Source organism: Astatotilapia calliptera, chromosome 18 (assembly GCF_964374335.1).
Source record: "Astatotilapia calliptera chromosome 18, fAstCal68.1, whole genome shotgun sequence".
Taxonomy (NCBI): domain Eukaryota; kingdom Metazoa; phylum Chordata; class Actinopteri; order Cichliformes; family Cichlidae; genus Astatotilapia; species Astatotilapia calliptera.
The window spans coordinates 31,244,593-31,258,329 of record NC_137439.1 but is presented as its reverse complement, the minus strand read 5'-3'; the positions used below and the strand labels follow the sequence as shown (position 1 = coordinate 31,258,329).

The following is a 13,737-nucleotide window of genomic DNA, read 5'->3' as shown; positions in this document are numbered from 1 at the left end:
TGTTTTGTGGAACGCATCAGCCAGCAACACAATCCCTGACGAAATGTGGATGGCCTCATCCAGCACCACAGGCCCTGGTTTGGTGATGATTGCCACACAGGAAGAACTGTACCTGGTGTAAAGTGTATGGCCTCATCCAACAGTACAGGCCCTGGTGTGGTGAAGATGGCCTCACAGGAAGCACAGGCCATGGTGTAATGTGGATGGCCTCAGACAGAAGCACAGGCCCTTGTGTATTGTGGATCGTATCAGCCAGCAACACAAGCCCTGGTGAAATGTGGTTGCTATCAACAAGTACCACAGGCCCTGGTGTAATGTGGATGGCCTCAGCCAGCACAACAGGCCCTGGTGTGGTGATGATGGCCTGACAGGAAGCACTGTCCCTGGTGTAATGCGGATGGCCTCATCCAACAACACTGACCCTGGTGAAATGTGGTTGCTATCAACAAGTACCACAGGCCCTGGTGTAATGTGGATGGCCTCAGCCAGCACAACAGGCCCTGGTGTGGTGATGATGGCCTGACAGGAAGCACTGTCCCTGGTGTAATGCGGATGGCCTCATCCAACAACACTGACCCTGGTGAAATGTGGATGGTATTGGCCAGCACCACAGGCCGTTGTGTAATATGAATGGCCTCAGCCAACACCACTGGCCCTGGTGTAGTATGGATGGCATCAGCCAGCAAAACAAGCCCTGGTGAAATGTGGATGGTATTGGCCAGCACCACAGGCCCTGGTGTAAAGTAAATGGCATCAGCCAGTAGCACTGGCCCTTGTGTAATGTGGACGGTATCAGCCAGCACCACAGGCCCTGGTGTGGTGATTATGGCCTCACAGGAAGCACTGTCCTTGGTGTAATTTGGATGGCCTCATCCAACAACACTGGCCCTGGTGAAATGTGGATGGTATTGGCCAGGACCACAGGCCCTGGTGTAATGTGAATGTCCTCAGCCAACACCATTGGCCCTGGTGTAATGTGGATGGTATTGGCTAGCACCACAGGCCCTGGTGTAACGTGAATTGCCTCATCCAACAACACTGGCCCTGGTGTAACGTGAATGTCCTCAGCCATGACCACAGGCCCTGATGAAATGTAGTTGGCCTCAGACATGACCACAGGCCCTGGTGAAATGTAGTTGGCCTCAGACATGACCACAGGCCCTGGTGAAATATAAATGTCCTCAGCCAGTAGCACAGGCCCTGTTGTAATGTAGTTGGCCTCATCTAACAACTCTGTCGCTGGTGAAATATGGATGGTATTGGTCAGCACCACACACCCTGTTGAAATTTGCATGATATTGGTCAGCACCACAGGCCCATGTGTGATGCGGATGGCATCAACGAGCAGCAGAGGCCCTGATGTGGTGAAGATGGCCTCACAGGAGGCACTGTCCCTTGTGTAATGTGTATGGCCTCAGCCAACAACAAGTGGCCCTGGTGAAATGTGGATTATATTGGCCAGCACCACAGGCTCTGGTGTAATGTGAATATCCTCAGCCAGTAGTAAAGGCCCTTGTGTTTTGTGGAACGCATCAGCCAGCAACACAATCCCTGACGAAATGTGGATGGCCTCATCCAGCACCACAGGCCCTGGTTTGGTGATGATTGCCACACAGGAAGAACTGTACCTGGTGTAATGTGGATGGCCTCATCCAACAGTACAGGCCCTGGTGTGGTGAAGATGGCCTCACAGGAAGCACAGGCCATGGTGTAATGTGGATGGCCTCAGACAGCAGCCAGGCCCTGGTGAAATTTAGATGGCCTCAGGCGGCAACATGCGCTCTGGTGAAATGTAGTCTGCCTCAGCCAGTAGCACAGGCCCTGTTGTGGTGAAGATGGCCTTACAGGAAGCACTGTCCCTGATTTAAAGCGTATGGCCTCAGCCAACAACAGTGGCCCTGATTAAATGTGGATGGTATTGGCAAGCACAACAGGCCATGTTGTAATGTGAATGTCTTCAGCCAGTCGCACAGGCCCTTGTGTACTGTGGATTGCATCAGCCAGCAACACAAGCCCTGGAGAAATGTGGATGGTATCAACGTGTAGCAAAGGCCCTGGTGTAATGTCGATGGCCTCATTCAGCAACACCACAGGCCCTGGTGAAATGTGGTTGTTTTCGGCCAGCACCACAGGCCCTTGGGTAATTTGGATAGCTAGCAGCACAGGCCCTGGTCTGGTGAAGATGGCCTCACAGGAATCACTGGCCCTGGTGTATTTTCGATGGCATCAGCAAGCAGCACAGACCCTGGTCTAGTGAAGATGGCCAAACAGAAATCACAGGCCCTGGTGTATTGTGGATGGCATCAGCCATCAACACAGGCCCTCGTGAAATATAGGTGGCCTCAGCCAGTAACACAGTCGCTGGTGTAATGTTAATGTCCTCATCCAACCCCATGGCCCCGATGCAATGTGGATGGCCTCAGCCAGCAGCACAGGACCAGGTGTAATGTGGGTGGCATAATCTAACAACACTGGTGTAGCCCAGTGGCAAACAGATGGAATTAGAGACTGTTTATTGTAATTATTATTAATGGTGTTTTATTCTGTTCAGTTAAAAACACTCATGATTGGAGAGAGACTCTAAAGAAAAAAATCCAAATTATTTTGTATGGATCTGCATTATTTGTGTTATTCATTTATTTTTGTTTCTGAAACGTTATTTTTTGACCTGGATAGTAATGCAGTCCAACCAATGGGATTGTTTGTCCCGCCTTGTTTTTTCATGTTTGGTTGCGCTGCTAAGGCTGCTTAGACCACACGCGCCATAGCTGTACCTGTGGGGAAAACGTGGTAGCTGTTGAAACAGCGAAGCTGTTGGTGTCTGCTTGATTAGCCGCCAGATTTGGATAGCCGAAGCTAGTTTTATGAATACGAAGTGCTTTGCACTGGTGAGTAACGAAACTGTTATAGCCGCTGATTGGCATCCTGAAATGTTAATGTTGTTTGCTTCAAAAAAACAAACGCTAATGGTGACGGTACTATGCAAGTAGCTAGCGAGTGTGCTAGTAGCTAGCGAGTGTGCTAAACGCTCACGCCCGTTGTTAAGCGTTAGTTGAGAACTTATTAGCTGTTGTTAGGTTAAGGAAAAAACAGTATGTCTATCTGTTGTATTGAAATGTTTTATTGTGTTACTTTTTATTCATCACTGTTGTTACTTGACCGTGAGCAGAGTATATTGAGTTTGCTGCTTTTAATGAGCAGTGTGAATTGCTTTAATGATTGGTGATAGCTACATTGCCATGTAATGAAAACGTTTAGAATTTGATTTGTTGTACAACATTAGAAATTGAAACACATTTTGTTCATGATTTATACTTTAAACAGAAGTGTTAGTTAAGTGTGAACCATGTTCATTTGAAGTAATTCTGACCTCACTCTTAGGTCAGTTTTTTTGAGTTGGAGAAAGGAGCCGAGACTCCTCGGAGAACATTGGATTACAGACTTTGTGAAAATCCGCAGAAGAATAATAATTTTCCATTGCAATGGATGGCGAGCCACAGCCCATTTGGAATTGAATCTTGAAGTCTGGTTGCCTGAACTGTGGTAGGACAAAACAGTGCAAACCATACATCGATCGTGGACTGAACTCACACCAATAACTCACCAGATCACCAAACAGGCCTGATCTGGATCCTATTGACACTTTAAAAGACCCGGGTCTAACATTCTTTTCTTTTTTATTTTGGGTATCTGTGCGCGCACACACAATTTTGGTTGTTATTGTAAAGGCAATACAGTGCACAAATTTCAAATACAGTTGAACTATTGCTTCATCATTTGCAGTTGTGTTTTCATTGTGGTTACCCATCCTCTGGGCTCGTGTCGTTCCTGAAATCTTCTGATTTGCCCATTGTTTATGTTGTGGCCATTTTTGTTGAATGTTTATAAAATGCAATTTGTATTCATTTTTGTTTTTTCTTTAAAGGTGTAAGAATATTCTGACCTGGTTTTGTTCTGTAAATTTGTAATTAATTTTATTGGAGAAGCTTTTGGAAAGTGATTGGTTTATTAGCTTATGGACCCTCCCATTAATCAAGAGATTAAGAGCACCCTGGATGGGTGTGGTAAAGAGGTTTTTCGTTTGCCAAATGTCAGATGGGAAGACGGGAGGGTTAGAAAATGATTTTTTGACCACTTTTGAAGTTGTTAAAGCAAATTAAGTTAACTTTCATTTAATTTTAAGTTTTAAGAAGTTATTTGGTTGATTTTTGTTTATAATTTTGCACGAAATAAACCACATATGATTTTTAAACAATGGAGTCAGAAGTGCGTTCTAAAACAAACCTCCCGTTGCCACCCACGGCCTTTTCTTGGACTTTTTTGGTGTTTGGAAAGTAAAAGGCCGCGACAGTTTATATATTTTGTTACATACTGGTTACACTGGCCCTTGTGAAATATGGATGGTATTGGTAAGCACCACACACCCTGGTGTAATGTGGATGGCCTTAGCTTACACCACTGGCCCTGGTGTAATGTGCATGATATCAGCCAGCATCACAGGCCCTAATGTGGATGGCATCAACGAGCATCAAAGGCCCTGGTGGGGTAAAGATGGCCTCAACGGAAGCACAGTCTCTGGTGTAATGTGGATGGCCTAAGCCAACAACAGTGGCCCTGGTGAAATGTGGATGGTATTGGCCAGCACCAGAGGCCTTGGTGTAATTTGAATTGCTTCAGCCAGCAGCAGAGGCCCTCGTGTGGTGAAGATGGCCTCACAAGAAGCACTGTCCCTGGTGTAATGTGGATGGCCTCAGCAAACAACACTGGCCTTGGTGAAATGTCGATGGTATTTGCCAGCACCAAAGGCCCTACTGTAATGTAGATGGCATCAGCCAGTAGCACAGGCCCTTGAGTATTGTGAATGGCATCAGCCAGCAACACAGGACCTTGTGTAATGTGGAAGGCTAGCAGCACAGGCCCTTGTGTAATGTGGATGGTATCAGCCAGCACCACAGGCCCTGGTGTGGTGATGATGGCCTCACAGGAAGCACTGTCCCTGGTGTAATTTGGATGGCCTTATCCAACAACACTGGCCCTGGTGAAATGTGGATGACATCGGCAAGGACCAATGGCCCTGATGTAATGTGGATGGTTTCAGCCAACAGCACAGTCCCTGGTGTGGTGAGGATGGCCTCTTAGAAAGAACTGTCCCTGGTGTAATTTGGATGGCCTCATCCAACAGTACGGGCCTTGGTGTGGTGAAGATGGCCTCATCCAGCACCACATGCCCTGGTGTGGTGATGATGGCCTCACAGGAAGCACTGTCCCTGGTGTAATGTGGATGGCCTCATCCAACAACACTGGCCCTGGTGAAATGTGGATGGTATTGGCCAGCACCAGAGGCCCTGGTGTAATGTGAATGTCCTCAGCCAACACCATAGGCTCTGGTGTAATGTGGATGGTATTGGCTAGCAGCACAGGCCCTGGTGTAACGTGAATGGCCTTATCCAACAACACTGGCCCTGGTGAAATGAGGATGGTATTGGCCAGCACCAGAGGCCCTGGTGTAATGTGAATGTCCTCAGCCAACACCATTGGCTCTGGTGTAATGTGGATGGTATTGGCTAGCAGCACAGTCCCTGGTGTAACGTGAATGGCCTCATCTAACAACTCTGTCGCTGGTGAAATATGGATGGTATTGGTCAGCACCACACACCCTGGTGAAATGTGCATGATATCTGTCAGCACCACAGGCCCAGGTGTAATGTGGATGGCATCAACGAGCAGCAGAGGCCCTGGTGTGTTGAAGATCGCCTCACAGGAAGCACTGTCCCTTGTGTAATGTGTATGGCCTCAGCCAACAACAAGTGGCCCTGGTGAAATGTGGATTATATTGGCCATCACCACAGGCCCTGGTGTAATGTGAATATCCTCAGCCAGTAGTAAAGGCCCTTGTGTTTTGTGGAACGCATCAGCCAGCAACACAATCCCCGGTGAAATGTGGATGGCCTCATCCAGCACCACAGGCCCTGGTTTGGTGATGATTGCCACACAGGAAGAACTGTCTCTTGTGTAATGTGTATGGCCTCAGACAGCAGCCAGGACCTGGTGAAATGTGGATGGCCTCATTTACCAACACTGACCCAGGTGAAATGTGGATGGTAATGGCCAGCACCACAAACCTTGGTGTAATGTGGATGGCCTTAGCCAACACCACTGGCCCTGGTGAAATGTGGATGACATCGGCAAGGACCAATGGCCCTGATGTAATGTGGATGGTTTCAGGCAACAGCACAGTCCCTGGTGTGGTGAGGATGGCCTCACAGGAAGCAGTGTCCCTGGTGTAAAGTGTATGGCCTCAGCAAGAGGCACAGGCCCTTGTGTATTGTGGATCGCATCAGCCAGCAACACAAGCCCTGGTGAAATGTGGTTGGTATCAACGAGTAGCAATGGCCCAGGTGTAATATGGATGGCCTCAGCCATGACCACAGGCCCTGATGAAATGTAGTTGTCTTCAGCCATGACCACAGGCCCTGGTGAAATGTAAATGTCCTCAGCCAGCAGCACAGGCCCTTTTGTAATGTGGATGGCCTCATCTAACAATCCTGTCCCTGGTGAAATATGTATGGTATTGGTCAGCACCACACACCCTGGTGTAATGTGAATGGGCTTACCCAACACCACTGGCCCTGGTGAAATGTGCATGATATCGTTCAGCACCAGAGGCCGAGGTGTAATGTGGATGGCATCAACGAGCAGCAGAGGCCCTGGTGGGGTGAAGATGGCCACACAGCAATCACTGTCGCTGGTGTAATGTGGACGGTAGAAGCCGGCATCACAGGCCGTGATGTAATGTGGATCGCCTCAGCCAAAAGCACAGGACCTGGTGTGGTGAAGATGGCCTCACAGGAATCACTGTCCCTTGTGTAATGTGTATGGCCTCATCCAACAACAGTGGCCCTGGTGAAATGTGGATTATATTGGCCAGCACAACAGGCCCTGGTGTAATGTGAATATCCTCAGCCATTAGTAAAGGCCCTTGTGTTTTCTGGAACGCATCAGCCGGCAACACAATCCCTGGTGAAATGTGAATGTCTTCAGCCAGTAGCAGAGGCCCTGGTGTAATGTGGATGGCCTCATCCAACAGCACAGTCCCTGGTGTGGTGAAGATCGCCTCACAGGAAGCACTGTCCCTGGTGTAATGTGGATGGCCTCATCCACCAACACTGGCCCTGGTGAAATGTGGATGGTATGGGCCAGCACCACAGGCCCTGGCGTAATGTGAAAGTCTTCAGCCAGTAGCACAGGCACTTGCGTATTGTGGATGGCCTCATCCAACAACACTGGCCCTGGTAAAAATGTGGATGGTAACCGCCAAAACCACAGGCTCTGGTGTAATGTGCATGGCATCAACGACTAGCACAGGCCCTGGTGAAGTTTAATTGGTCTAAGCCAGCAACACAGGCCCTTGTGTAATGTAGATGGCCTCAGAAAGCAGTACAGGCCCTGGTGTGGTGAAGATGGCCTCACAGGAAGCAGTGGCCCTGATATAATGCGGATGGCATCAGGCACTAGTAAAGACCCTGGTCTGGTGAAGATGTTCTCACAGGTAGCACTGGATCTGGTGTAATGTTGATGGCATCAGGCAGTAGCACAGACCCTGGTCTGGTGAAGATGGTCTCAGAAAGAAAGCACAGGCCCTGGTGTGGTGATGATGGCCTCACAGGAATCACTGGCAGTGGTGTAATGTGGATGGCCTCGGCCAACAACACTGACCTTGGTGAAATGTGAATGGCTTCATCCAGCAACGCAGGCCTTTGTATATTGTGGATGGGATCAGCCACCAACACAGGCCCTGGTGTAATGTGGATGGCCTCATCTAAAAACACTGTCCCTGGTTAAATGTGCATGATATCGGTCAGCAGCACAGGGACCTGGTGTAATGTGGATGGCATCAATGAGTAGCAGAGGCCCTGGTGGGGTGAAGATGGCCTCACAGGAAGCACTATCCCTGGTGTAATGTGAATGTCCTCAGCCTACACCACTGGCCCTGGTGTAATGTGGATGGCATCAGCCATGACCACAGGCCCTGTTGAAATGTAGTTGGCCTCAGCCATGACCACAGGCCCTGGTGAAATGTGGATGGCCTCATCTAACAACACTTTCCCTGGTGAAATATGGATGGTATTGGGCAGCACCACACACCCTGGTGTAATGTGAATGGCCTTAGCCAACAACACTTGCCCTGGTGTAATGTGAAACTCTTCAGCCAGTATCACAGGCCCTTGTGTTTTGTGGAACGCATCAGCCAGCAACACAAGCCCAGGTGACATGTGGATGGTATCATCGAGTAGCACAGGCCCTGGTGTAATGTGGATGGCCTCATCCAGCACCACATGCCCTGGTGTGGTGATGATGGCCTCACAGGAAGCACTGTCCCTGGTGTAATGTGGATGGCCTCATGCAACAACACTGGCCCTGGTAAAAATGTGGATGGTAACCGCCAAAACCACAGGCCCTGGTGTAATGTGCATGGCATCAACGAGTAGCACAGGCCGTGGTGAAGTTTAATTGGTCTAAACCAGCAACATAGGCCCTTGTGTAATGTAGATGACCTCAGAAAGCAGTACAGGCCCTGGTGTGGTGAAGATGGCCTCAAAGGAAGCAGTGGCCCTGATATAATGTGGAAGGCATCAGGCACTAGCAAATACCCTGGTCTGGTGAAGATGTTCTCACAGGTAGCACTGGATCTGGTGTAATGTTGATGGCATCAGGCAGTAGCACAGACCCTGGTCTGGTGAAGATGGTCTCAGACAGAAAGCACAAGCCCTGGTGTGGTGAAGACAGCGTCACAGGAAGCACTGGCAGTGGTGTAATGTGGATGGCCTCAGCCAACAACACTGACCCTGGTGAAATGTGGATGGCATCATCCAGCAACACAAGCCCTGGTGAAATGTGGATGGTTTCGGACAGCACCACATTCCCTGGTGTAATATGGATGGCATGAGCCAGCAACGCAGGCCCTGGTGAAATCAGGATGGTATCAGCCAGAAGCACAGGCCCTGGTGTGGAGAATATCGCCTCACAGGGAGCAGTGGCCCTGTTGCAATGTGACGATGGCTCCAGCCAGCAACGCAGGCCTTTGTATATTGTGGATGGGATCAGCCACCAACACAGGCCCTGGTGTAATGTGGATGGCCTCATCTAACAACACTGTCCCTGGTGTAATGTGGATGGCATCAGCCAACACCACTGGCCCTGGTGTAATGTGGATGGCATCAGCCAGTAGCACAGGCCCTGTTGTAATGTGGATGGCCTCATCTAACAACACTGTCCCTGGTGAAATGTGGATGGTATTGGCCAGCAGCACAGGCCCTGGTGTAATGTGAATGTCCTCAGCCAACACCACTGGCCCTGGTGTAATGTGAATGGCATCAGCCAGTATCACAGGCCCTGGTGAAATGTGGATGTTTTCGGACAGCACCACAGGCCCTGGTGAAATGTGGATGATATTGGCCAGCTCCACAGGCCCTGGTGAAATGTGAATGTCCTCAGCCAACACCACTGGCCCTGGTGAAATGTCGATGGCATCAGCCATGACCACAGGCCCTGGTGAAATGTAGTTGGCCTCAGCCATGACCACAAGCCCTGGTGAAATGTAAATGTCCTCAGCCAGTAGCACAGGCCCTGTTGTAATGTGGATGGCATCATTTAACAACACTGTCCCTGGTGAAATATGGATGGTATTGGTCAGCACCACAAACCGTGGTGTAATGTGAATGGCCTTAGCCAACACCATTGACCCTGGTGAAATGTGCATGATGTCTGTCAGCACCCCAGGCCCAGGTGTAATGTGGATGGCATCAACGAGCAACATAGGCCCTGGTGGGGTGAAGATGGCCTCACAGGAAGCACTGTCCCTGGTGTAATGTGGATGGTAGAAGCCGGCATCACAGACCGTGATGTAACGTGGATGGCCTCAGCCAACAACAGTTGCCCTGGTGAAATGTGGTTGATATTGGCCAGCACCACTGGCCCTGGTGTAATGTGAATGTCCTAAGCCAGTAGCACAGGCCCTGGTCTAATTTGGATGGCCTCATCCAACAGTATGGGCCTTGGTGTGGTGAAGATGGCCTCATCCAGCACCACATGCCCTGGTGTGGTGATGATGGCCTCACAGGAAGCACTGGATGGTGTAATGTGGATGGCCTCATCCAACAATACTGGCCCTGGTGAAATGAGGATGGTATTGGCCAGCACCACAGGCCCTGGTGAAATGTGAATGTCCTCAGCCAACACCACTGGCCTTGGTGTAATGTGGATGGCATCAAGGTTCAAGGTTCTTTGTTTGTCACATGCACAGTTATACAAGTATAAGACACAGTGAAATGTAGCCTGACACGCTCCTCGACATGTGCAAAAAAATTGGGGGGGGGGGGGTGTAGAGGAAGAACATGATATATATATATATATATATATATAGTATATACATTGGGTGAATGTGCAGTAGTAGCAGCAAGCAGGTGAATTCTGTACATTAATATGAATAGACATCTGACTATTTTACATGATAGACAATATCAACATATTTAAAATTAAAGGAATTGAAATGTACATTGTGCCTTGGTTTAGTGTCTGGAAGAGTCCTGTCTCAGTCAATTATAGATGATGTGAGAGGGCGGGTGTGTGTGTTTAGGGCACGGATGGCTTGGGGATAGAAGCTCCTCTTGAGTCTCTCTGTCCTTGCCCGGAAGATGCGGAACCTTCTACCAGATTGCAGAAGTTGGAACAGTTTGTTGCCAGGATGGGACGGGTCCTTCAGTATCTGCGCTGCTCTAGTCCGGCATCTCCTGGTGTAGGTGTCCTGAAGCGGGGGGAGAGCAATCCTGCAGCAGCGTTCTGCTGTACGGATCACTCTCTGGAGAGCTTTTTGGTCCTTCACACAGCTGTTCCCAAACCACTATGTCATGTTCTGTGTGAGGATGCTCTCCACAGCCATGACCACAGGCCCTGGTGAAATGTAGTTGGCCTCAGCCATGGCCACAGGCCCTGGTGAAATGTAAATGTCCTCAGCCAGTAGCACAGGCCCTGGTGTAATGTGGATGGCCTCATCTAACAACACTGTCCCTGGTGAAATATGGATGGTATTGGTCAGCACCACAAACCTTGGTGTAATGTGAATGGCCTTAGCCAACACCACTGGCCCTGGTGAAATGTGCATGATATCTGTCAGCACCTCAGGCCCAGGTGTAATGTGGATGGCATCAAGGAGCAGCAGAGGCCCTGGTGGGGTGAAGATGGCCTCACAGGAAGCATTGTCCCTGGTGTAATGTGGATGGTAGAAGCCGGCATCAAAGACCGTGATGTAATGTGGATGGCCTCAGCCAACAACAGTGGCCCTGGTGAAATGTGGTTGATATTGGCCAGCACCACTGGCCCTGGTGTAATGTGAATGTCCTAAGCCAGTAGCACAGGCCATTGCGTATTGTGGATGTCATCAGCCAGCAACACAAGCCCTGGTGAAATGTGGATGGTATCATCGAGTAGCACAGGCCCTGGTGTAATGTGGATGGCCTTATCCAGCACCACAGGCCCTGGTGTGGTGATGATGGCCTCTTAGTAAGAACTGTCCCTGGTGTAATGTGGATGGCCTCATCCAACAGTATGGGCCTTGGTATGGTGAAGATGGCCTCATCCAGCACCGCATGCCCTGGTGTGGTGATGATGTTCTCACAGGAAGCACTGTCCCTGGTGTAATGTGGATGGCCTCATCCAACAACACTGGCCCTGGTAAAAATGTGGATGGTAACCGCCAAAACCACAGGCCCTGGTGTAATGGGGATGGCATCAACGAGTAGCACAGGCCCTGGTGAAATTTAATTGGTCTAAGCCAGCAACACAGGCCCTTGTGTAATGTAGATGGCCTCAGAAAACAGTACAGGCCCTGGTGTGGTGAATATGGCCTCACAGGAAGCATTGGCCCTGATATAATGTGGATGGCATTAGGCACTAGCAAAGACCCTGGTCTGCTGAAGATGTTCTCACAGGTAGCACTGGATCTGGTGTAATGTTGATGGCATCAAGCAGTAGCACAGACCCTGGTCTGGTGAAGATGGTCTCAGACAGAAAGCACAGGCCCTGGTGTGGTGAAGACAGCCTCACAGGGAGCACTGGCCCTGGTGAAACATGGATGGCCTCAGCCAGCACCACAGGCCCTGGTGTGGTGATGATGGCCTCACAGGAAGCACTGGCAGTGGTGTAATGTGGATGGTCTCAGCCAACAACACTGACCCTGGTGAAATGTGGATGGAATCATCCAGCATCACATGCCCTGGTGTAATATGGATGGCATGAGCCAGAAACACAGGCCCTGGTGAAATCAGGATGGTATCAGCCAGAAGCACAGGCCCTGGTGTGGTGAACATGGCCTCACAGGGAGCAGTGGCCCTGGTGCAATGTGGATGGCCTCAGCCAGCAACGCAGGCCTTTGTATATTGTGGATGGGATCAGCCACCAACACAAGCCCAGGTGAAATGTGGATGGTATCATTGAGTAGCACAGGCCCTGGTGTAATGTGGATGGCCTTATCCAGCAACACAGGCCCTGGTGTGGTGATGATGGCCTCTTAGGAAGAACTGTCCCTGGTGTAATTTGGATGGCCTCATCCAACAGTACGGGCCTTGGTGTGGTGAAGATGGCCTCATCCAGCACCACATGCCCTGGTGTGGTGATGATGGCCTCACAGGAAGCACTGTCCCTGGTGTAATGTGGATGGCCTCATCCAACAACACTGGCCCTGGTGAAATGTGGATGGTATTGGCCAGCACCACAGGCCCTGGCGTAATGTGAAAGTCTTCAGCCAGTAGCACAGGCCCTTGCGTATTGTGGAACGCATCAGCCAGCAAGACAAGCCCTGGTGAAATGTGGATGGTATTGGCCAGCACCACATGCCCTGGCGTAATGTGCATGTCCCCAGCCAACACCACTGACCCTGGTATAATGTGGATGGCATCAGCCAGTATCACAGGTCCTGGTGAAATGTGGATGGTATTGGCCAGCTCCACAGCCCCTGGTGAAATGTGAATGTCCTAAGCCAACACCACTGGCCATGGTGAAATGTGGATGGCATCAGCCATGACCACAGGCCCTGGTGAAATGTAGTTGGCCTCAGCCATGACCACAGGCCCTGGTGAAATGTAAATGTCCTCAGCCAGTAGCACAGGCCCTGTTGTAATGTAGATGGCCTCATCTAACAACACTGTCCTTGGTGAAATGTGCATGATATCTGTCAGCACCCCAGGCCCTGGTGTAATGTGGATGACATCAACGAGCAGCAGAGGCCATGGTGTGGTGAAGATGGCCTCACAGGACGCACTGTCCCTGGTGTAATGTGGATGGTAGAAGCCGGCATCACAGACCGTGATGTAATGTGGATGGCCTCATCCAACAACACAAGCCCTGGTGAAATGTGGTTGATATTGCCCAGCACCACTGGCCCTGGTGTAATGTGAATGTCCTAAGCCAGTAGCACAGGCCCTTGCGTATTGTGGATGTCATCAGCCAGCAACACAAGCCCTGGTGAAATGTGGATGGTATCATCGAGTAGCACAGGCCCTGGTGTAATGTGGATGGCCTTATCCAGTACCACACTCCTGGTGTGGTGAGGATGGCCTCTTAGGAAGAACTTTCCCTGCTGTAATTTGGATGGCCTCATCCAACAGTACGGGCCTTGGTGTGGTGAAGATGGCCTCATCCAGCACCACATCAATTAATCAATCAAAATTTATTTATATAGCA

The 13,737-nt window shown here is 50.0% G+C and overlaps 1 long non-coding RNA gene across 1 annotated transcript; it reads left to right on the top strand.

Annotated features, from left to right (window-relative positions):
* Nucleotides 1–2,775: 2,775 nt before the first annotated feature.
* On the top strand, nucleotides 2,776–3,776 carry LOC145422031 (uncharacterized). Its single transcript, XR_013903407.1, has 2 exons — nucleotides 2,776–2,888; nucleotides 3,382–3,776. It is a non-coding gene; the product is annotated as an uncharacterized LOC145422031 (long non-coding RNA).
* The last annotated feature ends 9,961 nt before the right edge of the window (nucleotides 3,777–13,737 follow it).